The sequence below is a fragment of the Quercus lobata genome, chromosome 5 (assembly GCF_001633185.2).
Source record: "Quercus lobata isolate SW786 chromosome 5, ValleyOak3.0 Primary Assembly, whole genome shotgun sequence".
Taxonomy (NCBI): domain Eukaryota; kingdom Viridiplantae; phylum Streptophyta; class Magnoliopsida; order Fagales; family Fagaceae; genus Quercus; species Quercus lobata.
In genome coordinates this window covers 30,108,156-30,120,669 of record NC_044908.1, presented here as the reverse complement: position 1 = coordinate 30,120,669, position 12,514 = coordinate 30,108,156, and the positions used below count along the sequence as shown (strand labels likewise).

General features: G+C 36.4%; 1 pseudogene across 1 annotated transcript; it reads left to right on the top strand.

The window, feature by feature from the left end:
* Window positions 1-2,671: 2,671 nt before the first annotated feature.
* On the top strand, window positions 2,672-9,877 carry LOC115988505 (annotated as a pseudogene). The gene is made up of 4 exons (XR_004091533.1): window positions 2,672-3,249; window positions 3,976-4,002; window positions 8,248-8,599; window positions 9,452-9,877. The product of XR_004091533.1 is annotated as an SNF1-related protein kinase regulatory subunit gamma-like PV42a (transcript).
* The last annotated feature ends 2,637 nt before the right edge of the window (window positions 9,878-12,514 follow it).

Here is a 12,514-nt window from a genome sequence, read left to right as displayed (position 1 = left end):
TCAATCTTGGGATGTGTTGCCACTGCTAGTTTTTCCAATTTGAAATGGTTTGCTGAGAAAAATGACATTAAATGAAAGCAATCACTGTTCTGTTTGGAGTTTGAACTTCTTTAAAGCGCTAATTATGGTCAACATTGTATTTTTGCATTCCCTTGATTTTGAAACTACACAACATTTTCTTTGTGCAAGCTCTTCTGCCTTTTGCTTAAAGGGATGGAAAATTGGAAATGAAGTTCAGTCTTTCTCTTGATGCACAAATCTCCAATTTGTGACTAATTCTTTGTACGGATCTCAATATGTGACTAACTCCAGCAACTTTGAACGATGTTGTTAGTTGCAAAGTTTTTTACTTCATCAATAATGAAGATTAGGAAGAACTTGGTTACAAAACCCATAACATACAAATGCAGTAGCTTCTCACAGAGAAAATAAATCTCTAGGTCTTGTATCCGTATGTGGCGGCTTTTAAAATAAGCCTTATATATGTCTAGGGTTGTAAGAAAAAAAACCCTAAACAAATACATAAGCTTGGGTCGAATTTCAGATTTGGAAAACTAAAAATTGTAATTCTTGATAAATCGAGCTGCTGTCGAGTCATTTATCGAACTTCATATTAAGTCTCAATAGGAGGCATTTGTCGAACTATTTGTCGAGACTTAATGAACAGTTTTTCTTCACTTATTTCTTGGATCAATCTTCATGTCTTTTAATACGAACACTTGATAGGCTTAAACAACATATTTCTTGATGCATTAAACTCATCTTAAATTTACCCAATCATAAGTAAAGTGCATTTTGTCAAAAGATTAGCCAATTACATAAAATATGACTCTAACAATATTGAAATGTTAGGAACTTGTATGGGACAGGTGAAAAGACATTCTTATGTGAGAACACATCCAGAATGTGCCAACCCTCCTACCCCTTACCAAAGCCCCACTCCCGCCTCTTACCAAAGCCTCCCTCCCTTGAATGGTAAAGAGAGTGGAGCTTTGGGGGGCTAATGTGGGAGGCTGAGGCTTGGATGAGGGAGGAATATTACCAGACAGGCCCGACCTGAGGAGAAAATGGGTACGACTTCTCACCAGCCCTAGCCCAGCACATTGATAAGAGCCCCGATGTGGGAGCCGAGGAAACAGCTTGCTCGAGGAGCCTAAAGAGTGAACACTCCTCGGAGGATTGTAGATAAGCCACTTGGGCTAGGAGATTGTGATTGAGGAAAGAAGTGGGGACATTTAGTAAAGAAGAGGGGAAGTTTCCAATAAAGTACCCATCACCTTTGCATTTAATGCACTACACCAACTCAGTTGGTTATATTAATGACAGAATGACCCCTTAACAGTGCCTTCACAACTAGCAGCACATTCCACCACCTCCAGCAAGGCCTTGATGGGACAAGCATCCTAATGAGAAATGGTGACTGTCCAAGTGGAGGGCTGAGATGAATTTCAGGTAGCTATATAAGGAAAATAGACTCCTCCAAAAGAGGGGATGAGAAATCTAGAGAAAGAAGAGATCAAGTGTAATAAAAATCTTCGTAACCAAATAAGAAGTGTAATCAAACTATCAAAGACTCCTCGGACCATCCTGAGGAAGCAATTATACTTATATTTTCCTGTTTTTCCCTTCTTTCTTTCCTTTGGAAGTCTTCCATAGATTGCACACCCCTCTCTTAATCATCTGACATACTCAATTAAGCTTGAAAGGTTGATCTTGATAACCTACCTCCATAAATGAATTGTACCGTGCCACAATATAGCACTAGAGTATCTCCTTCGAGTTGGGCCATTAGTTTTTGGCTCACACAACAGTATCTTAAGTGTTGTTTTTAGGCTGCTCTCTTAAAATTCTATCATGAGTTTTATTTATTTATTTATTTATTTTTTATTTATTTATGGGATGGAAGTGTATCTTTAGTTAAATAGCTATATGACTGAATTTTAAGAGAAAATCCTAAGGAACTATATTTAAGTTTTGCCATATATATACATATATCCAAGAAGATGCATCCCTGGTTCCCATCCCAAACACTAAATGGGTAAACATTTTAAAGTATTCACATCAGGGTACCTAAAGAAATGACCTATTTTACATTCAAAAGTCACTTTATCTATTTTACAATCTCATTTAACATCTCACCCAATATCCGAATTCTTATTTTTCAACTCTATTCATTTATTTATTCATTTCTCTCACTTCCTCTCCAACTTTTTTCTCTCTTTTCCACTCATTCTCTATCTCTTCCTTTAAAACAAACCAAATAAAATAATATATTTTTATTTTACAACCATGCTACAGTAGTTCATATATATACAAACTTACTGTTTATAGCAATTTAAGGAGTTTTACACCTCCAGTGATAATTCTCTCAGCATCCTCTTGTTTAATTATTATTCTTTATATATTTAATATGCAATTAGATTTTGTTCAAAAACAATATTATTTATTATTTAAATCATAAAATTATATTTTAGGTAGAATTTTAAAATACATAAAGTTGAAATTTAAATTTGATATAGATGGGATTTTTATTGATTTATGATCATTTTTAAATCTGAAATTTAAATGTCTTGGTAGAGCTATGTTATTTTAAAACTGCAAATAAACATTTTTATACTTTATATTTAAATAAACACTTGTCTGGGATGCCATAAACTACGTCATACAAGAATGGCCACGTGCCGACAGAAACTTAGCCTTGCGATTAAGCAAATCATGGTATTGACACGTACGTACATGCACATCTGAAACAGTCTTTTTCATAAGAAGACACTTTCAATCTCATTCTCATCCCTAACCATTTTTACAGTAGAACTGTAGAAGTAGCATCAGCATAATATGCAGCAAACTAGGGAGCTCAACAGCAGCAGCAGCAGCGCTGAAAATCAACGGCTGAGAGACAAACATGTTAGGGATCTGATGGTGGAGAAGAGGAGACTAGTGGAGGTGTCGTACAGGGCGTCTCTGGCCCACACGATGAACGCCCTAGTGGCCAACCGCGTGGTGGCGGTGCCAGTGGCGGCGCCACCTGGGCACTGGATTGGAGCTGGTGGGTCTATGATCATGGAGTCTGATAATTAAGCAGACTGGGGCTGTACAGAAGCACTATATTGGTATGGTTACCATGCTTGATATCCTGGCACATATTTCTGGAGATGATCAAATGGACGGTGGGGATGTGTTTGATCTTGATCAGAAGATGGCGGTCCCAGTTTCTTCTATCATTGGACACTGCCTTGAGGGTCTTAGGCTTTGTTTGGATGGAGGAGTGGAAAAATGGGAGGATAGAAAATTGTGGAAGGATGGAAAAGTGGGATGATGGAAAATATTTAGTTTTCCCTCTTATGTGTTTGGTTGGAGGGGTAGAAAAGTAGGAAGATGAAAAACTCTTTTGTTTGGTTGGAGAGAAAAATGGAAGGATGGAAAATGTAATTTATATAAATTGACTATTATACCCTTGTTACATAATATGTAAGAAATAGATTTATTTGTACTCATTAAATAATATAAAATTTACCACATCATATATATAAATTTATATTTATATTTTTATTATTATAATGTAAAAATTACATTATAATCTTTTTTTTTTCACGTTGAAAAAAAAAAAAAAAAAAAAAACAAACAGAGGAGAACCTGGACTTCTCTGGACGGTGTGCTAGATGAGAAGATGAGAAGGGTATGAATGAGGGTAGGTGGGCAAAAGTCTTCAGCTGGGTAGGTGGAGGGTATGAATGAGGTTACGTGGATGGATATTACGGTAAAATAACAATGAGGGAGTTTTCCCTCATTGATTTTCCTCCCGATTTAGGAGGAAAGTTTTTGTGGGCCCGGGAGAGAAAAGTTTCTCCCGGGTTTTCCACTCCTCTGATTTTCTCCCCATTACTAAACAGTGGAAAATTGAGTTTTCCACCCTATTTTCCCTCTTATATTTTCCATCCTCCCTATATTCCACCCATCCAAACACAGCCTTAGTCTATGGACTCTAAGCCCTAATACTAGGTCAGTTAATGTTGCATCATATATTATACTGGGTCAGGTTTAAGTCTAGTATCCAGTAGTATTGGACTTGTTGGGATGAGGACATACATTCACTTTTGGACATGTGTCACCATCTGACTAGTTTCATGCATTGGACATAAACCAAGTCCTATTATACTTACGTTAGAAATGTTTTCTATAATAGATTTATAGTTGCTTATGATCCAATTGTACTTATGCTTGAGGAACTTTTAATTTCTTTATCTTGAAGATTCTAGAATTATCGTTCTAGATGATGCTGCCTGTTGGGATAGAATATAACATTATTATATATTGTTGCAAATAGCAGGCTATAGTCCTCCTAGAGTACACTCCCTTGGAAAAAAGCAAATAATTTAATATTCAAGAAAATACCATTTTGGGGTTACCATAAATTTGTTCTCTACATTTTGGTAGTAATTAATTTGTTTTTTATTATTTTTAGTTCCTACCATTTGGTAGAGTTCAAATTGGTCCTCTTATTTTTATCTTGCAACAAGTTTGGTCTCTTTTATTTTCAATTTACAATAATTTCAAGTCCAAATTTGGGTTTGTTTCATTTGCTGACTTGATGCATGTGCCTGTTGGATATTAATAAATCATGACTTGTGTTTGCCTATTTGGTTGTAAAAAAAGTGCAAGCAAAACTGAACTATGATTTCATGGCAGACACCAAATTAATTGCAATTTAAAAATAAAATGGTCCAACTTTCAAGTAGGGACTAAAATGATATTTGCACATTTAATATTTTTTTGGAAAAAAGGAGGTTTCTTTATATATTGAATAAAGAATGGTAGATCTAGTGCACACATATGATATGGGAGGCATCATAACAATTAAGGTAACACTGGTGTGACACTTAAAGTATGTGTTTGGATTAGCTAATTTTTTTTTTTTCCTTTACTTATTGCTGATTTTTAAATTTTTCACTTTTGGGGTGCAATGGTAATTTTGCCATCTTTCAGCAGTAAGCTTTTTACCAAAGAGAAAACATTGGGTCAGGTTTACGCCAGCCAATCCTGACCCGCCACGTCACATTTTTTTTTTCCCAGCAAAAACATAATCCTTAAGCCTCTCTCCCTCTCTTTCTCTTCTCTCCTCACCTGATCTCTCCATCTTTGAATCAAACCCACAACCTTCATGGCCGGAGCTTCAAAGCTCAACACAAGTCACCAGTCTCGTCACCTGAGTTTATTGCCCAACGACTCTTTCTTTTTCCCTCAGCCTCTGCTCTCTTCTCTTTCCTTTTGCATTTCTCTTTTTTGTCTTTATTCACTCATGTGCTTTTGTTTGTGCTTGGTGGTTCAGTGATTATGGTCTAACAATTGTGGTTAAGAGGCATAGTGGTGGTTCGGCGATTGTAGTCATGAGGCACGGTGGTGATGTGGGTCTAATTTGGTGGGTTTCGTGGGTTGATTTGGTGGGTTTCGTGGACTAATTTGGTGGGTCTCAGTGGTGATTGTGGTCCGGCGGTTCATGGGTTTGATTTGGTGGGTGAGTGGGTCGGTGCTAGTGGGTCTTGGATGTTTGTATTGGAGGTGCCTCGACGATGGTGATGATGAGTCTTGGTGGTGTTATTGATGGGTTAGTGGCATGGTGGTTGTTGATGGGTTGCTGAGAAGTGGAAGAGGAAATGGGGCAATAGTGGAGGTATTTTTGTTTTGTTTTTGGCTGGGGCTGGATCGTTGGGTTGCTGGGTTTGATTATTGGGGCGATGGTGTTGTGGGTTTTTTTTTTTGCTACTATGGTTTGTGGTTGTGGCTGATGGTGGTTCAAATTCAAGCCGCGAGATTGGTGGCTTGTGTTGAGCTTTAAAGCTCTGGCCATTGCAGTGGTGATGGTGGCTTATGTTGAGCTTTTAAGCTTCGGCCATGGAGGTTGTGGGTTTGATTCAAAGATGGAGAGATCAGGTGAGGAGAGAAGAGAAAGATAGGGAGAGAGGCTTAAGGTTTAATGATTTTGCTAAAAAAAAAAAAAAAAGGTGACGTGGCAGGTTAGGATTGGCTGGCGTAAAAACACAGGTTTTACGCCAGCTCCTGACCCAATGTTTTCTCTTTACGAAAAGGGAGTTGGGAATAAGTTAAACCAAATGCATTCTAATTTGACATCTTAGAGCATTCGTAGCAGATGTTGCAAAAAAAAAATGTCATTTTAACACACCAAAAGCTTACTTTATTATTTTACCACATCATTTTACAATATCTCATTTATCAGATGTTCTATTATTCAATTCTATACATTAAAATAATATTTACTACACATTAAAATAATATATTATCTCCTCCCTCTCATCACCATCAACAACAACAACAGCACATCCACCACTGCCGCAACAACATTGACCAGTCACCACCAGCACAAAACCCACATCCACTAGCGCCACCTTTAAAAAAAAAAAAAAAAAAAAAAAAAAAAAAACTAGAGAGATCGGCAAGGCAAATCAAACAAACCCAAAAGAAAAACCCATATCAAACACAACCAAAGAGATTGAACAGAGAGGAGAGAGCAAACAAAAGGGGGAAAAAAACCGATGAAGGAAACCACCCCAAACCCCATCTGAACCCACCCATCAAAACCCATTCACCTCTGCCATGAGCCCGTGACCCACCTCACCGCGACCCACCATGCCGCCATACCCACGACCCACATTGTCACCTGACCCATGTCGAAGCCCACGCCAGAATATACCCACATCGGAACCCATCCTTCACTAGAGAAAGGGCGATTAGACAGAGAGGGAGGAGAGAAAGCAGGATCCAGAGAAGTGGAGATGAAGTGGCTGAGTGGGATGAGAGAGAAAGATGAATAATAAAAAAATAATAAAGTACAAATGCCATTTGAGTCCGTGCCGTGTCAAAATGCAATGGTACTATAGCATGTTGCAAAAATTTGACACATTTAACACATTTGATAAAGCTCCGTTTTTGTGTTTGGCGTGCCAAATGTACCAAATATTTGGCATTTGGCACATTTGACACATTTGCTGTGGATGCTCTAAAAATTATTAGAAATTTACTTTGAGCAAGTCACTTGGTCAGTAAAAAAGTAGTATGATTATGTGAATTGTAGTGACTAATGCTCTTTACCAAAAAGACCGATTGTATCCATACATCATAATTTACTCTTTATAAGTATGCTTAAAACTCAATTGAAGAAAATCTCAATTCTAAATAACCATTGGGCCCGGCCTATAATTCCCTCTTCATGAAATATTCGATGGCCTACATAAATGTTTCTAGCTGTTCTACCATGTATAAACGCTTAACATGTAAACTGACTTGGAAGGGGCTACACATTAGAAAAATAATAATAAAAAAAGGTAAATCATCACAGACCAAGGGGCTTCATTGGTTTTATTTATTATTATTAAGGTGTTAGGCAACAGCCAACAGTGTAGGTATGCTTGATAGGGTTACTACCCCTGTGCAATAAGGTGGTGCAGGTGCATCTTATATATGCAGTTGAACAAAATGAGGTACATACAATCATTGGGGTTGCCCTTTTCTGGAATTATAATAGGGCTGTGCTATTGTATTGTCTTTTAAAGTGAACCCTCGTAAGAAATTGGGAAGAAATTTTGGACCAAATCAGAGAAGGAATAATAATGTATGGTCTGCTGAGTTGCCAACGCATTCAAGGAAGGAGACCGAGATATATGAATAAATGACATAATAATTGCATTTTAATTCTTAATGTTTGTAAGAGACTGACTTTTGTGTCTTCCTTTATTTTCTAATCCCAAATTCCTTGAACATAACCCACATCCACCCATACTTGGAGACATGTTTTCAATTGTGTGTGTGTGTGTGTGTGGAGAAGGAGGCGGGTTGGGTGGGTGGGTGTTACTATATATAGGAATATTTCTTCTATGTAAAACTGGTGAAGCATCTTTTGATGTTTGTCCTATAGAATAGAAAATGTAGTTGAATGAATGCCTTCTATTTAGATCAGCAGGGATCTAAGAGATTAAACCTTTCACAAAGATATGATAAGGTGGTAGGCCTCAGATTGTGGCATATCAATTCAGATTGCTTGGGTACTAGGAGTCAAATTGGCTATGCCTAGTGAAAATGCCACATGACTTTTTGTAATAGTTTTCTAAACTAAATTTATCATATTTGATTGCATTGAAAATAAAGATTCCTTTAGGTATGTAGTAGTATATTTGTTTTAATCAGCTCCGTAGTAACTGTGAATTAAACAATTGCTGTTAATATGAGATGCAGCATGTTAGATTGTATGGAAGTGTTCAGCAAAGGAATCCACCGGGCTTTGGTACCACTAGACAGCCACATGGCGAATACATCAGGAGTGGAACTTGTAGAGTCTGCATCGAGCTATCGAATGCTTACACAAATGGACTTGTTAAGGTTCTTGAAGGAGCATGAGTCTGATATAGAAGGCATCATATCACGCCCACTTAGTGAATTAGGAGCAGTTACCGAGAATGTTTATGCCATCACTGATCGCACAAAAGTAATTGAAGCCATCAAGTGCATGAGGGCTACAATGCTTAATGCAGTTCCTATAGTTACAGCCTCAAATGCCCATGAAGAAGATCACAAGCAGCTTATAAATGTAAGCCTCCTAACACTGCTGTTTAAATGGATTTATTTTTTGTCCTACTCATAAATGATACAATTTCGCTTAACAGAGATAATAGATATCAACTCTGTTTTGGAACTGTATATGAACACACAACTTCATTACTAAGACCTTTAGGTAGACCCATTTGCTATATTAAATTTTTGCTTAACATCAAAAAATTTTGACCATGTTGTCAACTGTACTGAATAGGTTTAGCCCATTATGGTGAAATTTGAGCGCTACAAGGAACCAAAGAGAATTTTATTTTATCTTTTTTTTTTTTTGAGGACCAAAGAGACCTGTTTAAATGAATTTTTTTTCATAGCCCTTTTTTCATATATATATATTCCTAGATTTGAGGATGGAAATCGGTTTATTCTGATTCCCTCACTTTTACATATATTCCTAGAAACGGGATTCCCATGATATACTATCGTAGGGGTTATTATTGGGTACTCCGAGAGTATACTTCCTCCCTCTCATATAATAGTGGGTCCCACTTACTATAGGGCACAACCCCATGTGAGAGGGAGGGAGTATACTCCCGGAGTATCTAATAAATTTCCTTATTATAAGTGGATTTGAGTTTTTATAGTTAATTAATTGTGATTGCAATAGTCAATTAATAAATATTCCAGTTTTGCTGTGCTATATATATCCTGTTTCATTGACCAATTCATAAGTAAACTCACGTTTGAGACTACATAGAGTTTCTATCGTTAATTAATTGGTGTTTGCAATAGTCACTTCATACATATTCCAGTTTTCCCTATGCTATATACATTACCCCTATTTCATTGACCTATTCCCAAATAAACTCACAATTGAGACTACAAACTGCAGGGCAGAGGTAGGAAGCTAATAGGTACATTTTCCTCCACAGATTTGAGGGGTAGCCTCCTTGCCACACTGCAATCATGGTTGCCTTTGAGTGCACTAGACTTTACCGAGTATGTCTCGAAAGGCCCCCTATATGCATCTTCGGATTCACCAAGGCAACTCGTGACTTGTCTACCTGAATCATCCCTCACCGAAGTGATTGACAAAGCAGTCACTAAACATGTCCACCGAGTTTGGGTTGTGGATCAACAGGGCTTACTTGTCGGGCTTGTTTCTCTCACAGACATTATTAGAGTGATAAGGCTTTCGCTGCAATCGGAGTCCCGAATGATGTGAAAAGCCTTCTAGTGTGCTACACGTTAGGAATGAAAATCAGGGACCAAGTATGTTAATTTAACAAAACGCAATGGTCTAGCACTATAGATTTGTCCGACATGAAAAGCATACAGTTTGTGTTGTTAAGAAAGCCATTTTGGATATTTTAATTAAAGGTTTAATTTGTAGTATATTGTCCTCTTTTCTTAACTAAGCTTGTTGGTGCCATCCCTATGAATTGAGATCGTTGATATGATCCAAGCGTAGAGGACTGTTGGTATTGTGTGTGCCCGTTAAAAGCGCATAGCCGAAGGCTACATTGCGTTTAGCCTTGCACTGAGTTCCAGATTGGATTTTGGGGATTCAAATATTAATTTATCATAGTGATGCTAATTAGGACAAAGCCGCATTTTTTTTTGTTTTTTTTTGGTTTTGTTTTGAGAATGACTAATCTACATTTAAAATGTGGGCATGCAATTAATCAATTGAAAGCAAGAAAGCATGAATGGAAACATGGCGGAAAATGGGCTTTTGCCCTTATTTTTTAAAATATTCAGCAAATTGTTTCTATTTTGAAACTATTTAGCTTCGTGTTCCTGTTTTGGAACTCGATTTTATGATTATCAAGTTCTCTATGTAACTCGATTTTATTATTATTGAGTTTTAGGTAAGTTTTTGACACACTGGATGAGCAGATGTGGCTTTTCCCAATTAAAAAAATCCAGCTAGAACTCGATTTTAGTAAAATTGAGTTCCATAGAGAATATATATATATATATATATATATATATATATATATAAATATATATATATATATATATATATTATCATTACTCTCTATTAGTATTAGCGAGTTTTGGATAGAAAAAAAACAAGTAGTGACCCGATAATAGGTAAACTGATTTTGAGTGAAACCCCTGAATCGCCCCACGCACTCCTCCTCCCTTTCCTTTAGTCATGTCACCACTTTTTTCCTCCTTCAACGCGTGTGAGCCATGTGTTGAGTGTCGTTGTGAAATCTCTAAATTGAAACCAAAAGCCCCAAATCCAAACTAAAATCCTAACCGGTGAAGCCCTAGTCAGAGAAGCCTTGTACTGCTAGTCCAGAGTGGCAAATACTTCCCTAAAACTCAATAATCATAAAATCGAGTTACATAGAAACTCGATTTTTTAAAAATCGAATTCCAAAAGAGGGACACAATTCTTATTAGTTTGAAAAACCCATTTTCCCCTTAAACATGTGGCCTAACCTAAGATACGGCCCTATGATATTAGACTTCTTGTTGCATGAGCTAGATATCAAAATTCAAAACAAAATTTTCTGAATATCAAGTTACAAGAAGACATCTATATAATTCTTCCAAAAGGATTCCAAATGAACGAACATAAAAAACAAAGTTTGCAAACTTAAAAAATGTTATTTGTCATAATGATTTTGATTGTGGTAAACTTTGTTAACGTGAGTCATATGCAACAACAAAGTCTACAAAGTCTACTTAGCTAGGTGTTCCACCAATACAACCAAGATTGGATCCAAGAAATTAAGCTAGCAGGGGCAGAGTATAAAGAAAAAAAAAAAACTTCAAATAGGTGTTTATATAGTATTAAAAAATTATAAATATACAAAATCGTTGTTTCTAAATATATTAAGATACAATCATTTACCAATAAAAACAAAATATATATATATATATATATATATATATTTTAATACTAGGTTGGTTAGGAATTTTTTTTTTTTTTTTGGTTGAAGTTAGAGCATTCACAGTGATATTGCTAAAAATTTTAGCTTTTAATACTTTAAAAAACTATTTTATCTATTTTATCATTTCACTTTACAATACAACTAATATCAAATGTTCTATTTTTTTTTTTATCACTTCATTTAAAATAATATAAACAACTCATTAAAATAATAAAGGAAGAGAGAGAATTTGAGTTTTTTAATTAAAGGAAGAGATATAATCTTAATAAAATATTGTATTTTATTTTTAACAACTTGCTACAATCAACTGGTATTTATACCAAACTTCTTTAGTTGCAAAAAATTTAGTTTTAGCTTGTCCAATATTTTTTGGTTCTTTTTTTTTTTGAGACAAAGGTAAGCGAAATATCATTAAGAAAAACCAAAACTAAAAAATACACCACAAGTTCAAGGCAAATCCGAATGGAAAACGTCTTCCACATCCTCAGGCAGAAATTCTACCCATACATCAGTATTTGCAGATAAAACTGCTTTTTTTAGCTAAACAATTAGCTAACCTATTCCCCTCACGTCGAACATGCTGAAACAAACAGCTCCTCGACGTTCCTCCAATTTGCTTAGATTAATCAATAATGTGACCAAACAAAGTACGATAGCGACCAAAGCCTTTCAAGGTAGCAATAACCTAACTACAATCACCTTCAATAATCACTCGAAACACACACAACTCTGCAGCAAACCTCACTGCCTTGTGAGCCGCCAACAGCTCCAAAAACGTCCTGAACTTTGCCTGAACCAAAAACAAAAAACCCGGATCCGTCATCCAAACCGAACGAACCTGATCACAAAGCCACAACGCATGCATCACCAATTCCGAATGATCACCATAGCCATCACAAACATTACCAACAGGTATATGCTGAGCCACCAAGTTCTGTTTTGTGGGCAAAGAATCCTTTGTAGCACGCCACAAGAAATGTCTAATTTTATGATGAACACGGACCTTCCAGATTTTCTTCCACATCGAACCATCACTAATAGGAGCA